Source organism: Papio anubis, chromosome 19 (assembly GCF_008728515.1).
Source record: "Papio anubis isolate 15944 chromosome 19, Panubis1.0, whole genome shotgun sequence".
Taxonomy (NCBI): Eukaryota; Metazoa; Chordata; class Mammalia; order Primates; family Cercopithecidae; genus Papio; species Papio anubis.
The window spans coordinates 2,381,024-2,393,557 of record NC_044994.1 but is presented as its reverse complement, the minus strand read 5'-3'; positions in this window follow the sequence as shown (position 1 = coordinate 2,393,557).

Here is a 12,534-nt window from a genome sequence, read left to right as displayed (position 1 = left end):
GAAAAAAATAGGAAAAAAATATTTGATATCTAAGGCTAGGCAAACGGTTCTTAGACTTGACATTAAAAACACAATTCATAAAAGGAAAAAAATAATAATTTAAACCTCATTAAAATTTAAACTTTTACTTTGCAAATGGCCCTGTTAGGATAACAAACAAAAATGAGAGAAAATATTTGAAAACTACATTTCAATCAAAGTACTAATATCTAGGATATGTAAAATTTTTCAAAACTCAACCATTAAAAAGCTCATTTAGAAAATATGCAAAGGCATGAGTAGAAATCTTATCAACAAGGATATACAGATGGCAAATAAGCATATGAAAAATATTCAACATCTTTAGCCGTTAGTTTAATGCACATTAAAGTAACAAATGCTGTTGAGGATGTGGAGAAACTGGGACACTTACACGTTGCTGATGGTAATGTAAAACAGTGCAGTTACACCGGAAAATAGTTTATTAAATGAAATAAAAAATGAAACGTGCAACCAACATGTGACCCAGCAATTGTATTCTTGGCCATTTATGCCAGATAAATGAAACTTCGGTTCACGCAAAAGCTGGTACCTGAATGTTCATAGTGGCTTTATTCATAATCATGCCAAACTGGAAACAACCCAGATCTCTTTCAGTCAGTGAATGGTTAAACTAACTGTGCTGTGTCCGTACCATAGAATACTACTTGCAGTAAGAAAGAACGCACTGTTTACATTCACAACAGCTTGGATGAATCTCTAGAGAATGATGCTGGGGAAAACGTTCATCCGAAAGATTGCACCTCGTAGAACTCTACTTATAAAGAATTATTAAAATGATAAAATTATAGAATAGATGAAGTTGCCAGAGGTGAGAGGGAGGCCCAGAGGGAAGTAGATGTGACTATACAAGGTATCAAAATAGATTCTTTGGTGATGAAATTGTTCTGTATCTTGAGTGCACATTGTCTATATCATGATTGTGGCAGTGTGCTATTATTTTGAAAGAAATTATCATTGGGTAATCTGGATAGAGTACATGGGTCCTCTCTGTATTATTTCTTAGATCTACATGTAAGTCTAGAATTATCTAAAAATTAAAAGTTAAATTTAAAGGGTTAATTATTATAAATAATGAATTGATTCTAATACAAATTTTGTATAACTCTGGGAAGAATTTACTTTGGAGCTGTTTGTCTCTTATTCACCTTACTCCTAGTCATAAATGAGTGTTTTTCCATTTGAAAGTTTCTAGTTTTTATTTTTAGAGTTAATTAATTTACCCATTTGTCAAGCGTTAGCTCTTCATAGTATTGAATTAAGCAATTTTAATTAGTAAAATAAAAATAATAAAACTTAGCAGTGTTTCAACCTATGAGGTTCTGAAAATTGATTACAGTTAGAATTTTAGATTTTTTCTCCCCCAAATTATATGAATTTCAGATCCTAGTGTTTGTTATCTTTATATTTTATTTTTAAAGATGATAAGTACAGTTTTGCTTTACTCATATTCCACTTGGAGAAAAAACATCTGGTCTCATCAAGGAGCAGAGGAAACATGGAAAACAGCAAGTTATGACAAAGATAGGAGGTAGCATTACACAAAATAAATTTCACTTAAATTCTTCTTACTAACTGAGCAAATGAATTAACCTATGAGAAGCTATTTCTTAACCTATAAAATTGGTGTGATAGTATCTATTGTACTGGGTTGGGAGGAAGGCTTCCTAACTTGTGAAGTGTCCTGCAAATGTAAGTGAAGTCTTACATGGTGCAGGCAGGACAAGAGTAACTGAAAAAGTCTTTCATACAAAATGGATTATGGGTGGTGTGACATTTATTTAAATTTTGGAAGACACATAAGGAGGCAACCTTAGGTAAATTAGTAAGATATTTGAGATCATGTTGAGGTTTTCAGCTATGAAAATACTGGAGGAAGTACGGAGCTGATAGGCCTTGTATGGGAGGGATTTTCACTTGTTTCTAACTTTGTACTTTATTAATATTTTAAATTAGTTATTCAGGTTACATTTTAAAATATAACTGGTAAAAATAAATATTTTTGAAGTATTTATAATTCACTTGTATTTCCCCGTGCCCTTTAATCCAGATATCTTTTGAGGCTTTAGTTATGTTTATTGATTTATAAAATATTTTTATATATTGATTGTTATGTCTTTTACACATTTTTTAATTATTTGTTTTAAATGTTCAACTATTATTATTAAAGGCTCATGAATTTTTTTTTTTTGAGACGGAGTTCGCTTGTCGCCCAGGCTGGATGTGGGCTGATCTCAGCTCACCGCAGCCCGCCTCCTGGGTTTACGCCATTCTCCTCTGCCTCTACTCCCGAGTAGCTGGGACTATAGGACGCCCGCCACCTCGGGCCTCGCTAGTTTTTTGTATTTTTAGTAGAGATGGGGTTTCACCGTGTTAGCCAGGATGGTCTCGATCTCCTGACCTCGTGATCCGCCCGTCTCGGCCTCCCAAAGTGCTGGGATTACAGGCTTGAGCCACCGCGCCCGGCCATGAATTTTTAATCTTTAGTTAAATTTTTATTTTTTCTTTGCTAATTTTTTATATCTTTAAAATTTCCTATTTATGTAATAAAAATATATTTGCCTCTATTCTTTCTGGTTTTCTAATTTTTTTTTACATTTGTTGCTTTAATCTATCTGTCATGTATTTGATTTTATAGTGTGAGGAGAATATCTGCAGCATTTTGACTTTCACATACTAGTTTTATCTCTAATTTTCACTTTAAATATTCTCAGTTCTTGATCAATAATCACTGAGATCGGCTTACATTTATAAATATTAATTTCATTCAATAACTTCAACTGTTGCTGCCACCAAAACTTTTGTCAATATACTTGAGTAGAAATCAAATGAATTGATATACAGTAGTTCCTCCTTTATCCTTGGAGAATACGTTCCAGGACCTCCAGTGGATGACTGAAACTGCGGTTAGTACTGAACTGCATATGTACTATGTTTTTCCCTACGCATACATACCTGTGATGAAGTTTGATTCATAAATTAGTCACAGTAAGAGGTTAACAATAATAAGCTAGAGCAATTATAACAATATACTGTAAAGTTATGTGAATATGATCTCTCTCTCTCAAAATACGTTATTGTGCTGACTACACGGATTTCAGTCCACTGTTAACTGTAGGTAATGGAACTGCAGATAAGAGCGGATCTCCGTAGTTACTATACTCTTCTGCCTGTGGAGTTGCAAGTGTCATTTTTCTGCACAGCAAGAGTGATCATAGGCTGAGCACAGAGGCTCACGCCTGTAATCCTAACACTTCGGGAGGCTGAGGCAGGTGGACCGCTTGAGCTCAGGAGTTTGAGACCAGCCTGGGCAACAGAGTGAGATCCTGTCTCTATAAAAAATAAGCAAACAAAAAAATTAATCAGGCATGGTGGCACACGCCTGTAGTCCCAGCTACTTAGGAGGCTGAGGTGAGAGGATCGCTGGAGCTCAGGAGGTCAAGGCTGCAGTCAGTTATGATTGTGCCACTGCACCCCAGCCTGGGAGACAGAGTGAGATCCTGTCGCAAAAAACAAACAAACAAGGAAATCCCCAAAACCAACAACAAAAAGAAAGAAACCGAAACACACAAAAAAGAAAGTGCCACCAAAAATTATCTGCAGAGAGTTAGCAACACATGGTCAGGGTGCTCTGGGAAAAAGCTATTACTTTGGTGCAAAAGTAAGTGCTGGTTTTGCCATTACTTTGAATGCCATTACTTTTAATGGCAAAACCAGCAATAACTTTTGTACCAACTAATGTTCACAGCGCGTAGGGAATTCAGTTACATTCGCTATGGTCATCATGAAGTGGAAAGAAAACTGAGATCTAAACATATTAATGGCTAGCGCAAGTTTACCCAGCATGTTAGAGGCAGGGGACTTGTCCCAGGAAAAGCTACTGCTCCTTTCCTGCTGTTTTCTTTCCCTAGCACTGTAAATAACCTGAAAACCGCCCATTCATCACAGCATGGATTGAAACCTAGACTGAGTAATGACGCCCATTCAGCTCACTTGACTCCTGGGTTCTTCTTGTGTGGGAGAAACATGGGATTAAAACATGGGCTTGTAAACTTTTTGGTATTTGTAAAACAAAAATAGCCACGGATCTGTTTCTTTCTAATGTATTCTCGTTTGTGCATTTAAAAAATCACTCTTCAAATTTTGTTTTTTCGCAAGTTTAGCAATGAGAACTAATACACATGTAACACGACATCAGAGCAAGTGATTTGAGATTACATGAGAATGCTCCATTCGTTTATTATTTATTTTATTGACTGGCCTTAATGGAACTGGCATTCTTTATAAAAATGTTTCTATATCCTGTGACGGGAACCTTCAAGTGATTTCATCATCGTTCAGGATCATCCCTTAAGGTTCTAGAAGTCAGTATTGGTGAAGCACTAGATTATGTAGAAACAATGTGAACTGGGGTGGTTAAAGGTTGAGTATGAATGTGATTAGAAATGTTAGAAAGCTACTCAAATACATTGAGATTAAGGGAAGAGACCCTGGCTACATGATCAAATAAGGCACGTATGTGCTTGTCTTCTGTCACCTGAGGAGGTGACAGAAGTAAGAGTAAATATGTAAATTATCTGGAACATATTAACATTAATTATTTCTAAAGACATTGTATTCTGATGTTTCACATTTACTTGTCTAGAAAAGTTAGAATTATTAATACTAGAAGTCATAAAATGGAAATCAAACATTTCTGATGCCTCATCAGTAAGGCATGTTGTTGTTTTCTTTTTTTCCCCCAAGTATTTCACCATTCTTGCTGGAGGCACTGATGAATGGCCCGGCCTGGAACCTTCACAGAGGCATGGGGTGCTTAGATAATAAAACAAAATTCTTTGGCGGGGAAGAGATTGTTTATGCTTTTCTTTTATTGCTTACTAAAGGCCAACATTCTACTTTAGAGAGATCAATATTCCTGAATTGCAAACTTTTTAGAAGCCTAAAGGAAATGAATCCTTGTCGAGCTAAATGTTAACCCTCTCCCTGTTATTGAAAAGAGCAAAGCTGTTTTTCCCCTACATTTTTTTGTTATTATTTATTATTAAGTTCTAGGGTACACGTGCACAACTTGCAAGTTTGTTACGTATGTACACATGTGCCATGTTGGTGTGCTGCACCCATTAACTCATCATTTACATTAGGTATTTCTCCTAATGCTATGCCTCCCCCATCCCCGCCACAGGTCCCGGTGTGGGATGGTTCCCACCTTATGTCCAGGTGTTCTCATTGTTCAATTCCCACCTATGAGTGAGAACATGCGGTGTTTGGTTTTCTGTCCTTGCGATAGTTTGCTGAGAATGATGGTTTCCAGCTGTATCCATGTCCCTACAAAGGACATGAACTCATCCTTTTTTATGGTTGCATAGTATTCCATGGTGTATATGTGCCACATTTTCTTAATCCAGTTTATCATTGATGGACATTTAATTTTGCTCTGCTTTAGAAGAAAGAAGAGGTAATCCCCCAGGAGCCCATGACTGGTTAGCTTTAGTTTTGTATTGCAACCAACCCTTTCTTCCTCTCTTAAAAAATATAATCTGGGTCTGGAGCTCTTAAGAACACAGTAAGATGTGAGTATTTGCTAAGCATTCAAAGGCCCCCCCAATCTCACATGTGTCCCTTATCTCACTGGGCCATGACTAAATTACCTCTTCTTTCTGAAGGCTTCAGCTTAAGCGTTATCTCTAGGGCACCTTCCCTGGCTCCTTAGAGCCATTGGCCTTCCTGGCACATGTTCTCAGAGCTGCCTATTTTTCTTCTGTCACAGCACTTCTTATTTTATTCTTAATATTCACTTAATTTTGTCTTCTCTGCTACTCTGTAAACTCCATGAAAGCAAAGACTATGTCTAATTTGTTTTTAAGAACAGTGTTTTGTGCAGATTAAGGCACCTGATAAATATATGTATTGCAGGACTGAGTGAGAGTCATTAACCAGGCTCGCACTATGCCCAAGGCCCTTGAAGCCTAGGTGGGCATCACTACACTCACCTCAGACATGAGGACATGAAAATTCAGAGAGCTGGCACAATTTTCTCTGGGTTTGCAATGAGAGGTAATTCTGGTATTTTCAAACCCAACCCTATACATCGCCCAAGTGTATGTTTCTTTTGCTATAAAATGCTTCTTTCAACATTTTCCTAAGCTCCAGATAGTTTTGGGAGGCAGGACATAGGAGGCCCCTGGTTTCCCATTCCCTGTGGTCTTGTTGAAAACACTGGCCAGAGAAGTCTTCTTGCTCACTCTCAACTAAAATTATGTCAATGGGCGGTAGACTGAAGGTGGCGCTCTCATCCTCTGGCTAACTCATAACTTTCTCTGGCTGTTGCAGTGGACAACCAGAGAAAACTTTCTGGGCCCTGGCTTGGGGTGGGAGCTTTACAGTGTGAATTAAAGACTGGGGCCTCATTTTGAAATGCACTAGGATACACTAGGACCACAGATTGCCAACAGCATCACTATCCTGGAATATGTTAGAGTTTGAGAGTCCCAGGAGAAAAGTAAGCCTGTTCCAGGCTACCTCCCAGCCTCAAAGACATACAGAAGACCTAACCAGAGCAGGTTTCTACTTAGTTCAAATGAAGCTCTGTGGCCCCAGGGAGTCCAGATCTGGCCCAGCACCTCTTTGCTATGGTCTGCAAGATAAGAATGGTTTTTATTGTTTTAGAATAATTGGAAAAATGTCAAAAGAATAATAATATTTCATGACACAAGAGAGCTATATGAAATCCAAGCTTCCGTGTTCATGAATAAGGTTTATTGGTACATAGCCACACCCATTTACTTACGTATTTTCAATGGTCAGTTTTGCACTAAACACTAGAGTTGAGTGACTGCAACAGAGAATACCTACCCTGTAAAACTTAAAATATTTACAGTGTTGAGCTTTAGAGAAAATGTTTGCCAATTCCTACTCTAGTTGAACATTATAAAGAAGAAATCCATACCGTTAATCAGACGGCAAGGTTGTCTCACCCAGCAATCTTTCCATTTAAAAATCTTCAACTACTAAAAGTTAATAATCTGGAAAACATTTTCATTGGTTCCAACAATAGCAGTAACCACAAGTGCAAATCTCTGTGTCTCTCCAACCTTTAGGAGGCTGAGGCAGGAGAATGGCGTGAACCCGGGAGGTGGAGCTTGCAGTGAGCTGAGATCCGGCCACTGCACTCCAGCCTGGGTGACAGAGCGAGACTCCGTCTCAAAAAAAAAACCGGAGTTGGGGGGCGGTTCCAAGATGGCCAAATAGGAACAGCTCCAGCCTCCAGCTCCCAGCGTGAGCGCCAAGCCACAGTTTTTCTCATCTTGTGGGCTGGGGTCACATGTTCCCAGTTACCACGTCAGAGGATGGTACCATCACTGCGTCTGTGATCAGAACTTAGGCATAAGCTACCTCCACTCTCCCACATGCAAAACTACTCCTGCAAGTTGTGGGTAAAGGAAGTGTTTGAAGACTGGGGTGCCAGCCGGTGTGAACCAAGAGATGGGAGGAGTGATGCAAGCAGAGATTGAAGAGACGTGTGTGATTCTGGTCATGCTGAATCTTATGACCCACGTAAGGGTTTGAAATTTTACACGAAAAACAATGCAACAGTATTAAACTGCTTTAAGCAGGGAAGTGTCATAATATGGTCCTTATTTAAAATATGTAGTTGGGCTGCTCGTGGAGGATATGTCAGAGAAGGATAGAATAAGGAGCCTAGTTGGAGGCATTGCAACAAACCAAGCAAAAGATGCTAAGGTCTGATGTTAGAATGATGTTAGTGGAGAGTTAAGTGGGCCGATTTAAGATGCGTTTTGGAGGACTATTGAAAGGACTTGAGAAAGGAGGTGAATAATAATGTTACTTACTGGGATTAGAAGTTTGGAGGAAAGAGAATTGATAGAAAAATTCAGGACCTCTATTTTTGGTATCTAATGTTTGAAGGTCCTATTAGACATCAAAATGGTATATTAAGTAAATAGTTTGTACTGGAAATAAACCAACAGGAAACTGGAAAATAAACACGGTAAACTGTCTCTCTAGTTGCCATAGCAGGAGCTACTGGTATCAAGAACCAAAAAGAATGGGCTTAAATGGCCTCGCAGGGACAGGAGTTCAGGTATGTCCTGTGATGCAAGGCTGATTGCTGAGCTGGAGATCTTATATGGAACTTGGACTTTTGAAATACCATCAGTGAAAGAGTGAAAAGAAAATTTTACTTTTGCACAGTCAGATGACAAATGAATTTGTCTCTCTCAGCCTGAGTTCTGGGTGCAAATGAAGAGTCATACCTGAGAATTTGTAACCACAGGCCTATCTTCATGTAGTTTGTGGTTTGAATACATATTGCCTGCTTGATTTAGTAAACCATAAACCCATAAGTCCAATTAATATTTAAGCATAGTTTATGGAGCCAGATCCAGAAATACTCAAAACAGTCAAATCCAGAAATATCTTTGATCAGACTAATCCTCTTGAACATAACAATTATAAACTCTGAATGAAATACTTTTTAAAGCGCAACTATTAGAAGTCACTGAAGAATAAGCAAAATCAGGAGGAAACTGATTGAACCTGGAGGAAATTTGACCCTGGAGAGAAAAAAAATTCACTGAGAGCTACATTCACACCATTTTTGTCCTAAAAACCATCCCTAGTGCACACATTGTGGTGATAGCTAGAATTCAAGCGGAAAAAACAGTACTGTTTCATTCAGATAATATGTGAAAATATGGAGTTCAGGGTTGTCAGAGAGACTGGAAATGGAGGAAAAAAATCTTGAAAGGAGGGAGATACAGAGGAAAGAGCACACAAATCAAATATCTTCTACCCACGTATATTTGGCTTGCCCATGAGCTGTGCAAGAGAATACCAGGAGGTTGGAAGAAAGCAAAAACATTAAGGCTGAAAAATCTAAGCAGAATTTTAACTGCTTCCCATCACAGGGGAGGCAGACTTTGATGTTTGAATCTTGTCAAGTTAAAAGAACTTGGCCTTTCCACTGAAATCCAAGAGAGACCATAACTTAGGAAAAACTGTTATGTCCCAACAATAAAGATGAGTTATAAGATGAAAAGAAAACCTGGACATTTGGTATGATAACAAAAATGTAGCCTCCACATGTGCAGGGTGATGAGTAGGTAATTAAACTGCATTCAAGAACAAAAGTAAACACTCTTCAGAATAGAATAACAAAGTCAAGAATCTCTGTAGTGTCAACCACAATGACCAGTATACAACTTAAAATTACTACACATGGGAAAAATTAGGTAAAGGATGACAGAATCAAGAGGAAAAGCAGTCACTAGGAACAGACTATAAAACCTCTCCGATATTAGAATTAATAGATAAAGAAATTTAAAGCAAAAAGGTTTGAAAGCCAAAAATTTAAAATACAAATTGTAAAATCAATGTGAACTTACAGCAAAAGATAGTCACAGCAAGTGAATAGGTATGGTATCCTGGTAAAGAAATGGAAAATATGCAAAAGTCAAATGAAAATAAAATGAAAAAAGTGATTTAAATTGAAAATGAGATGAATTGGACTTAACAGCAAATTAGAGAAGGCAAAAAAAATTCAGTTTGAAGAATTATCAACAGAAATCATCTAATTTGAAGAGAAAAAAAGATTTAGAAACACAGACTCAGTGACTTGTGGGGCACTTTCAGACAATATGGAATATTCTGACGGGTATAATTGAACTTCCCACAGGCAAAGAGGGAGATAATGGAGAATAAAATTAATTGAAGAAATAATAGCCCCCAACTTACCAAGTTGTGTAACCCTTCATTACCTCGTAGATTCAGGAAACGCATAGAACTCCAAACTTGGTAAGTGAAAAAGCAAACAAATTAACCACACCACATCTCCACATAGCATGGTCAAAATGCTAAACCCAAAATTCAAAAAGTTGAAAAGATTTCAAATTATCAATCTATCATCACCCTTAGAGTAACTAAAAAACCAAGAACAAAGTAACTCCACAGGTAGCAGAAGAAAAGAAATAACTAAAATCAGAGCAGAACTGAATAAAATTGATACCTAAAAATGCAAACAAAGGATCGACAAAACCAAAAGTTGGTTCTTTGAAATGATAAACAAGATTGATGCACTACCCTATATTTACAAAGAAAATCAGAAATGAAATGAATCATCAGAAATGGAAAAGGTGACATTACACCTAATCTCACAGAAACACAAAATATCCTCAGAGACTATCATGGACACCTCTATGCAAACACACTAGAAAATCTGGAGGAAATGAACAAATCCATGGAAACGTACAATTTCCCAAGGCTTAATCAGTAAGAAATTGAAACACTAAACAGACCAATAGAGAGTTTCAAAATTGAATCAGTTATAAAATCTACTACCCCCCGCCCCACAAAAGCCCCATATCAGATGAATTCATGGCCAAATTCTACCAGATGTACAAAGAAGAGCTGGTACCAATCCTACTGAAACTATTCCAAAACACTTAGAAGTAGGACACCTCCCTAACTTATTCTATGAAGCCAGCATCACCCTTATACTAACCCTGGCAAAGACACAACAACAACAAAAAAGAAAACTACAGGCCAGTATTCCTGATGAACACAGATGTAAAAATCGTCAACAAGATACCAGCAAACCAAATCTAGCAGCATATCAAAATATTAATTCACCATCACCAAATAGGCTTCATTCCTGAGATACAAGGTTAGTTCAACATATTCAAATCAATAAATGTGATTCACCACATAAACAAAATTAAAAACAAAAACCATATGATCATCTCAATATACATAGAAAAAGCTTTTGATAAAATCCAACATTCCTTCATGATTAAAAAAAAAAGGTCAAGAAACCAGACATTTAAGAAATACATATCAAAATAACAAGAGCCATCTATGACAAACCCACAGCCACATCATACTGAATGGACAAAAACTGGAAGCATTCCTTCTAAGAACTAGAACAAGACAAGAATGCCCACTCCCACCACTCCTACTCAACATAATACTGGAAGTCCTAGCCAGAGCAATCAGACAAGAAAAAGAAATAAAAGGCATCCTAATGGGAAAAAAATGGCTGAAATTCCTAAACTTGGTGAATACCTTTAACTAAACAGATCCAAGAGATCAATCTTGAAGAAGGTGAATATAAAGAAACTAGACTACACATCATAATCAAATTTCCAAAAAAGTAAAAATGAAGAAAAAGTCATGAAAGCAGCCAAAAAATAACTTAGTACATACAGATAAACAACGATAAGATTGGTGGACAATATTTCATCAGGAACAATGGAAGACAGGGGATGTTGGAATGTCACAAGAGACTGAAAGAAAAATAAAACTGCAACCAATAATTCTATATCCTTCAAAACTATCTTTCAAAATTGAAGTATTAAATTAAGCCATTTTCAGATGAACAACAACAAAAAATTTCACTGCTAGCTGCCACTACACTCCAGCCTGGCAACAGAGCAAGACTCTGTCTCAAAAAAAAAAAAAAAAAAAAAAAAAAAAAACCCAACCCAAAGTGTCTACAGGCTGGTTGCGGTGGCTCACGCCTGTAATCCCAGCACTTTGGGAGGTTGAGGTGGTCGGATCATGAGATCAGGAGATCGAGAACATCCTCGCTAACATGGTGAAACCCCATCTCTACTAAAAATACAAAAAATTAGCTGGGCTTGGTGGTGGGCACCTGTAGTCCCAGCTACTCGGAAGGCTGAAGCAGAAGAATGCAGTGAAAAACAGGAGGCGAAGCTTGCAATGAGCTGAGATTGCGCCACTACACTCTGGCCTGTGGGACATAGTGAGACTCTGCCTCAAAAAAAAAGAAAGTGTCCACAACAAATACCCATGCTGACAGGGCGTTTGACAGAAGCCCTTGATTGCCAACCAGTGATGACCACTCAATATTTTAAATTAGAAAACTGCTTGAGATGGCTGCCAGGTAAACTCTTTTTGAGAGACCACTGGTAGCCTTTTATTGATCCCTGATAGAAACTGTATCTATTACTGAATGACACAAATTATTTTGAAACCTGGAATACTCTGCATGTAATGGGTTATATCAGATGAATACTCTAATTGGGAGCTAACTGCACAAAGGAACTGCACCAAAAACAAATGGTGTATTCAAGAATATGTCACAGGGGAATCCACTGAAGGAACCCATTGCAAACACAAGCAAGTGGTAGCGCTGTCTAGGAGCCCCACATGCATCTCCCTGATGACTTACTTAACTTCACATCTGAATGAGTATCCCCATAAGATTAATATTGCAGGATCCCCAAAAGTAGCACAGCTTACACAATGTAGCTCAGATGTGGAGGGCCCACACTGGTCTCAAAGTTGGCTGCATTGCAGCCTGCTCATGGCTAGACAATTATTGAAGGGAAAGATTCATTCACTCAATGGACAGAATTCAGAGTGGCGTTCATAAATATATTAACAAAACTAAGTGATATTAACAAAAATGAGGTATGGATTGATATTGACTCTTGGGCCACAGCCAATATATTG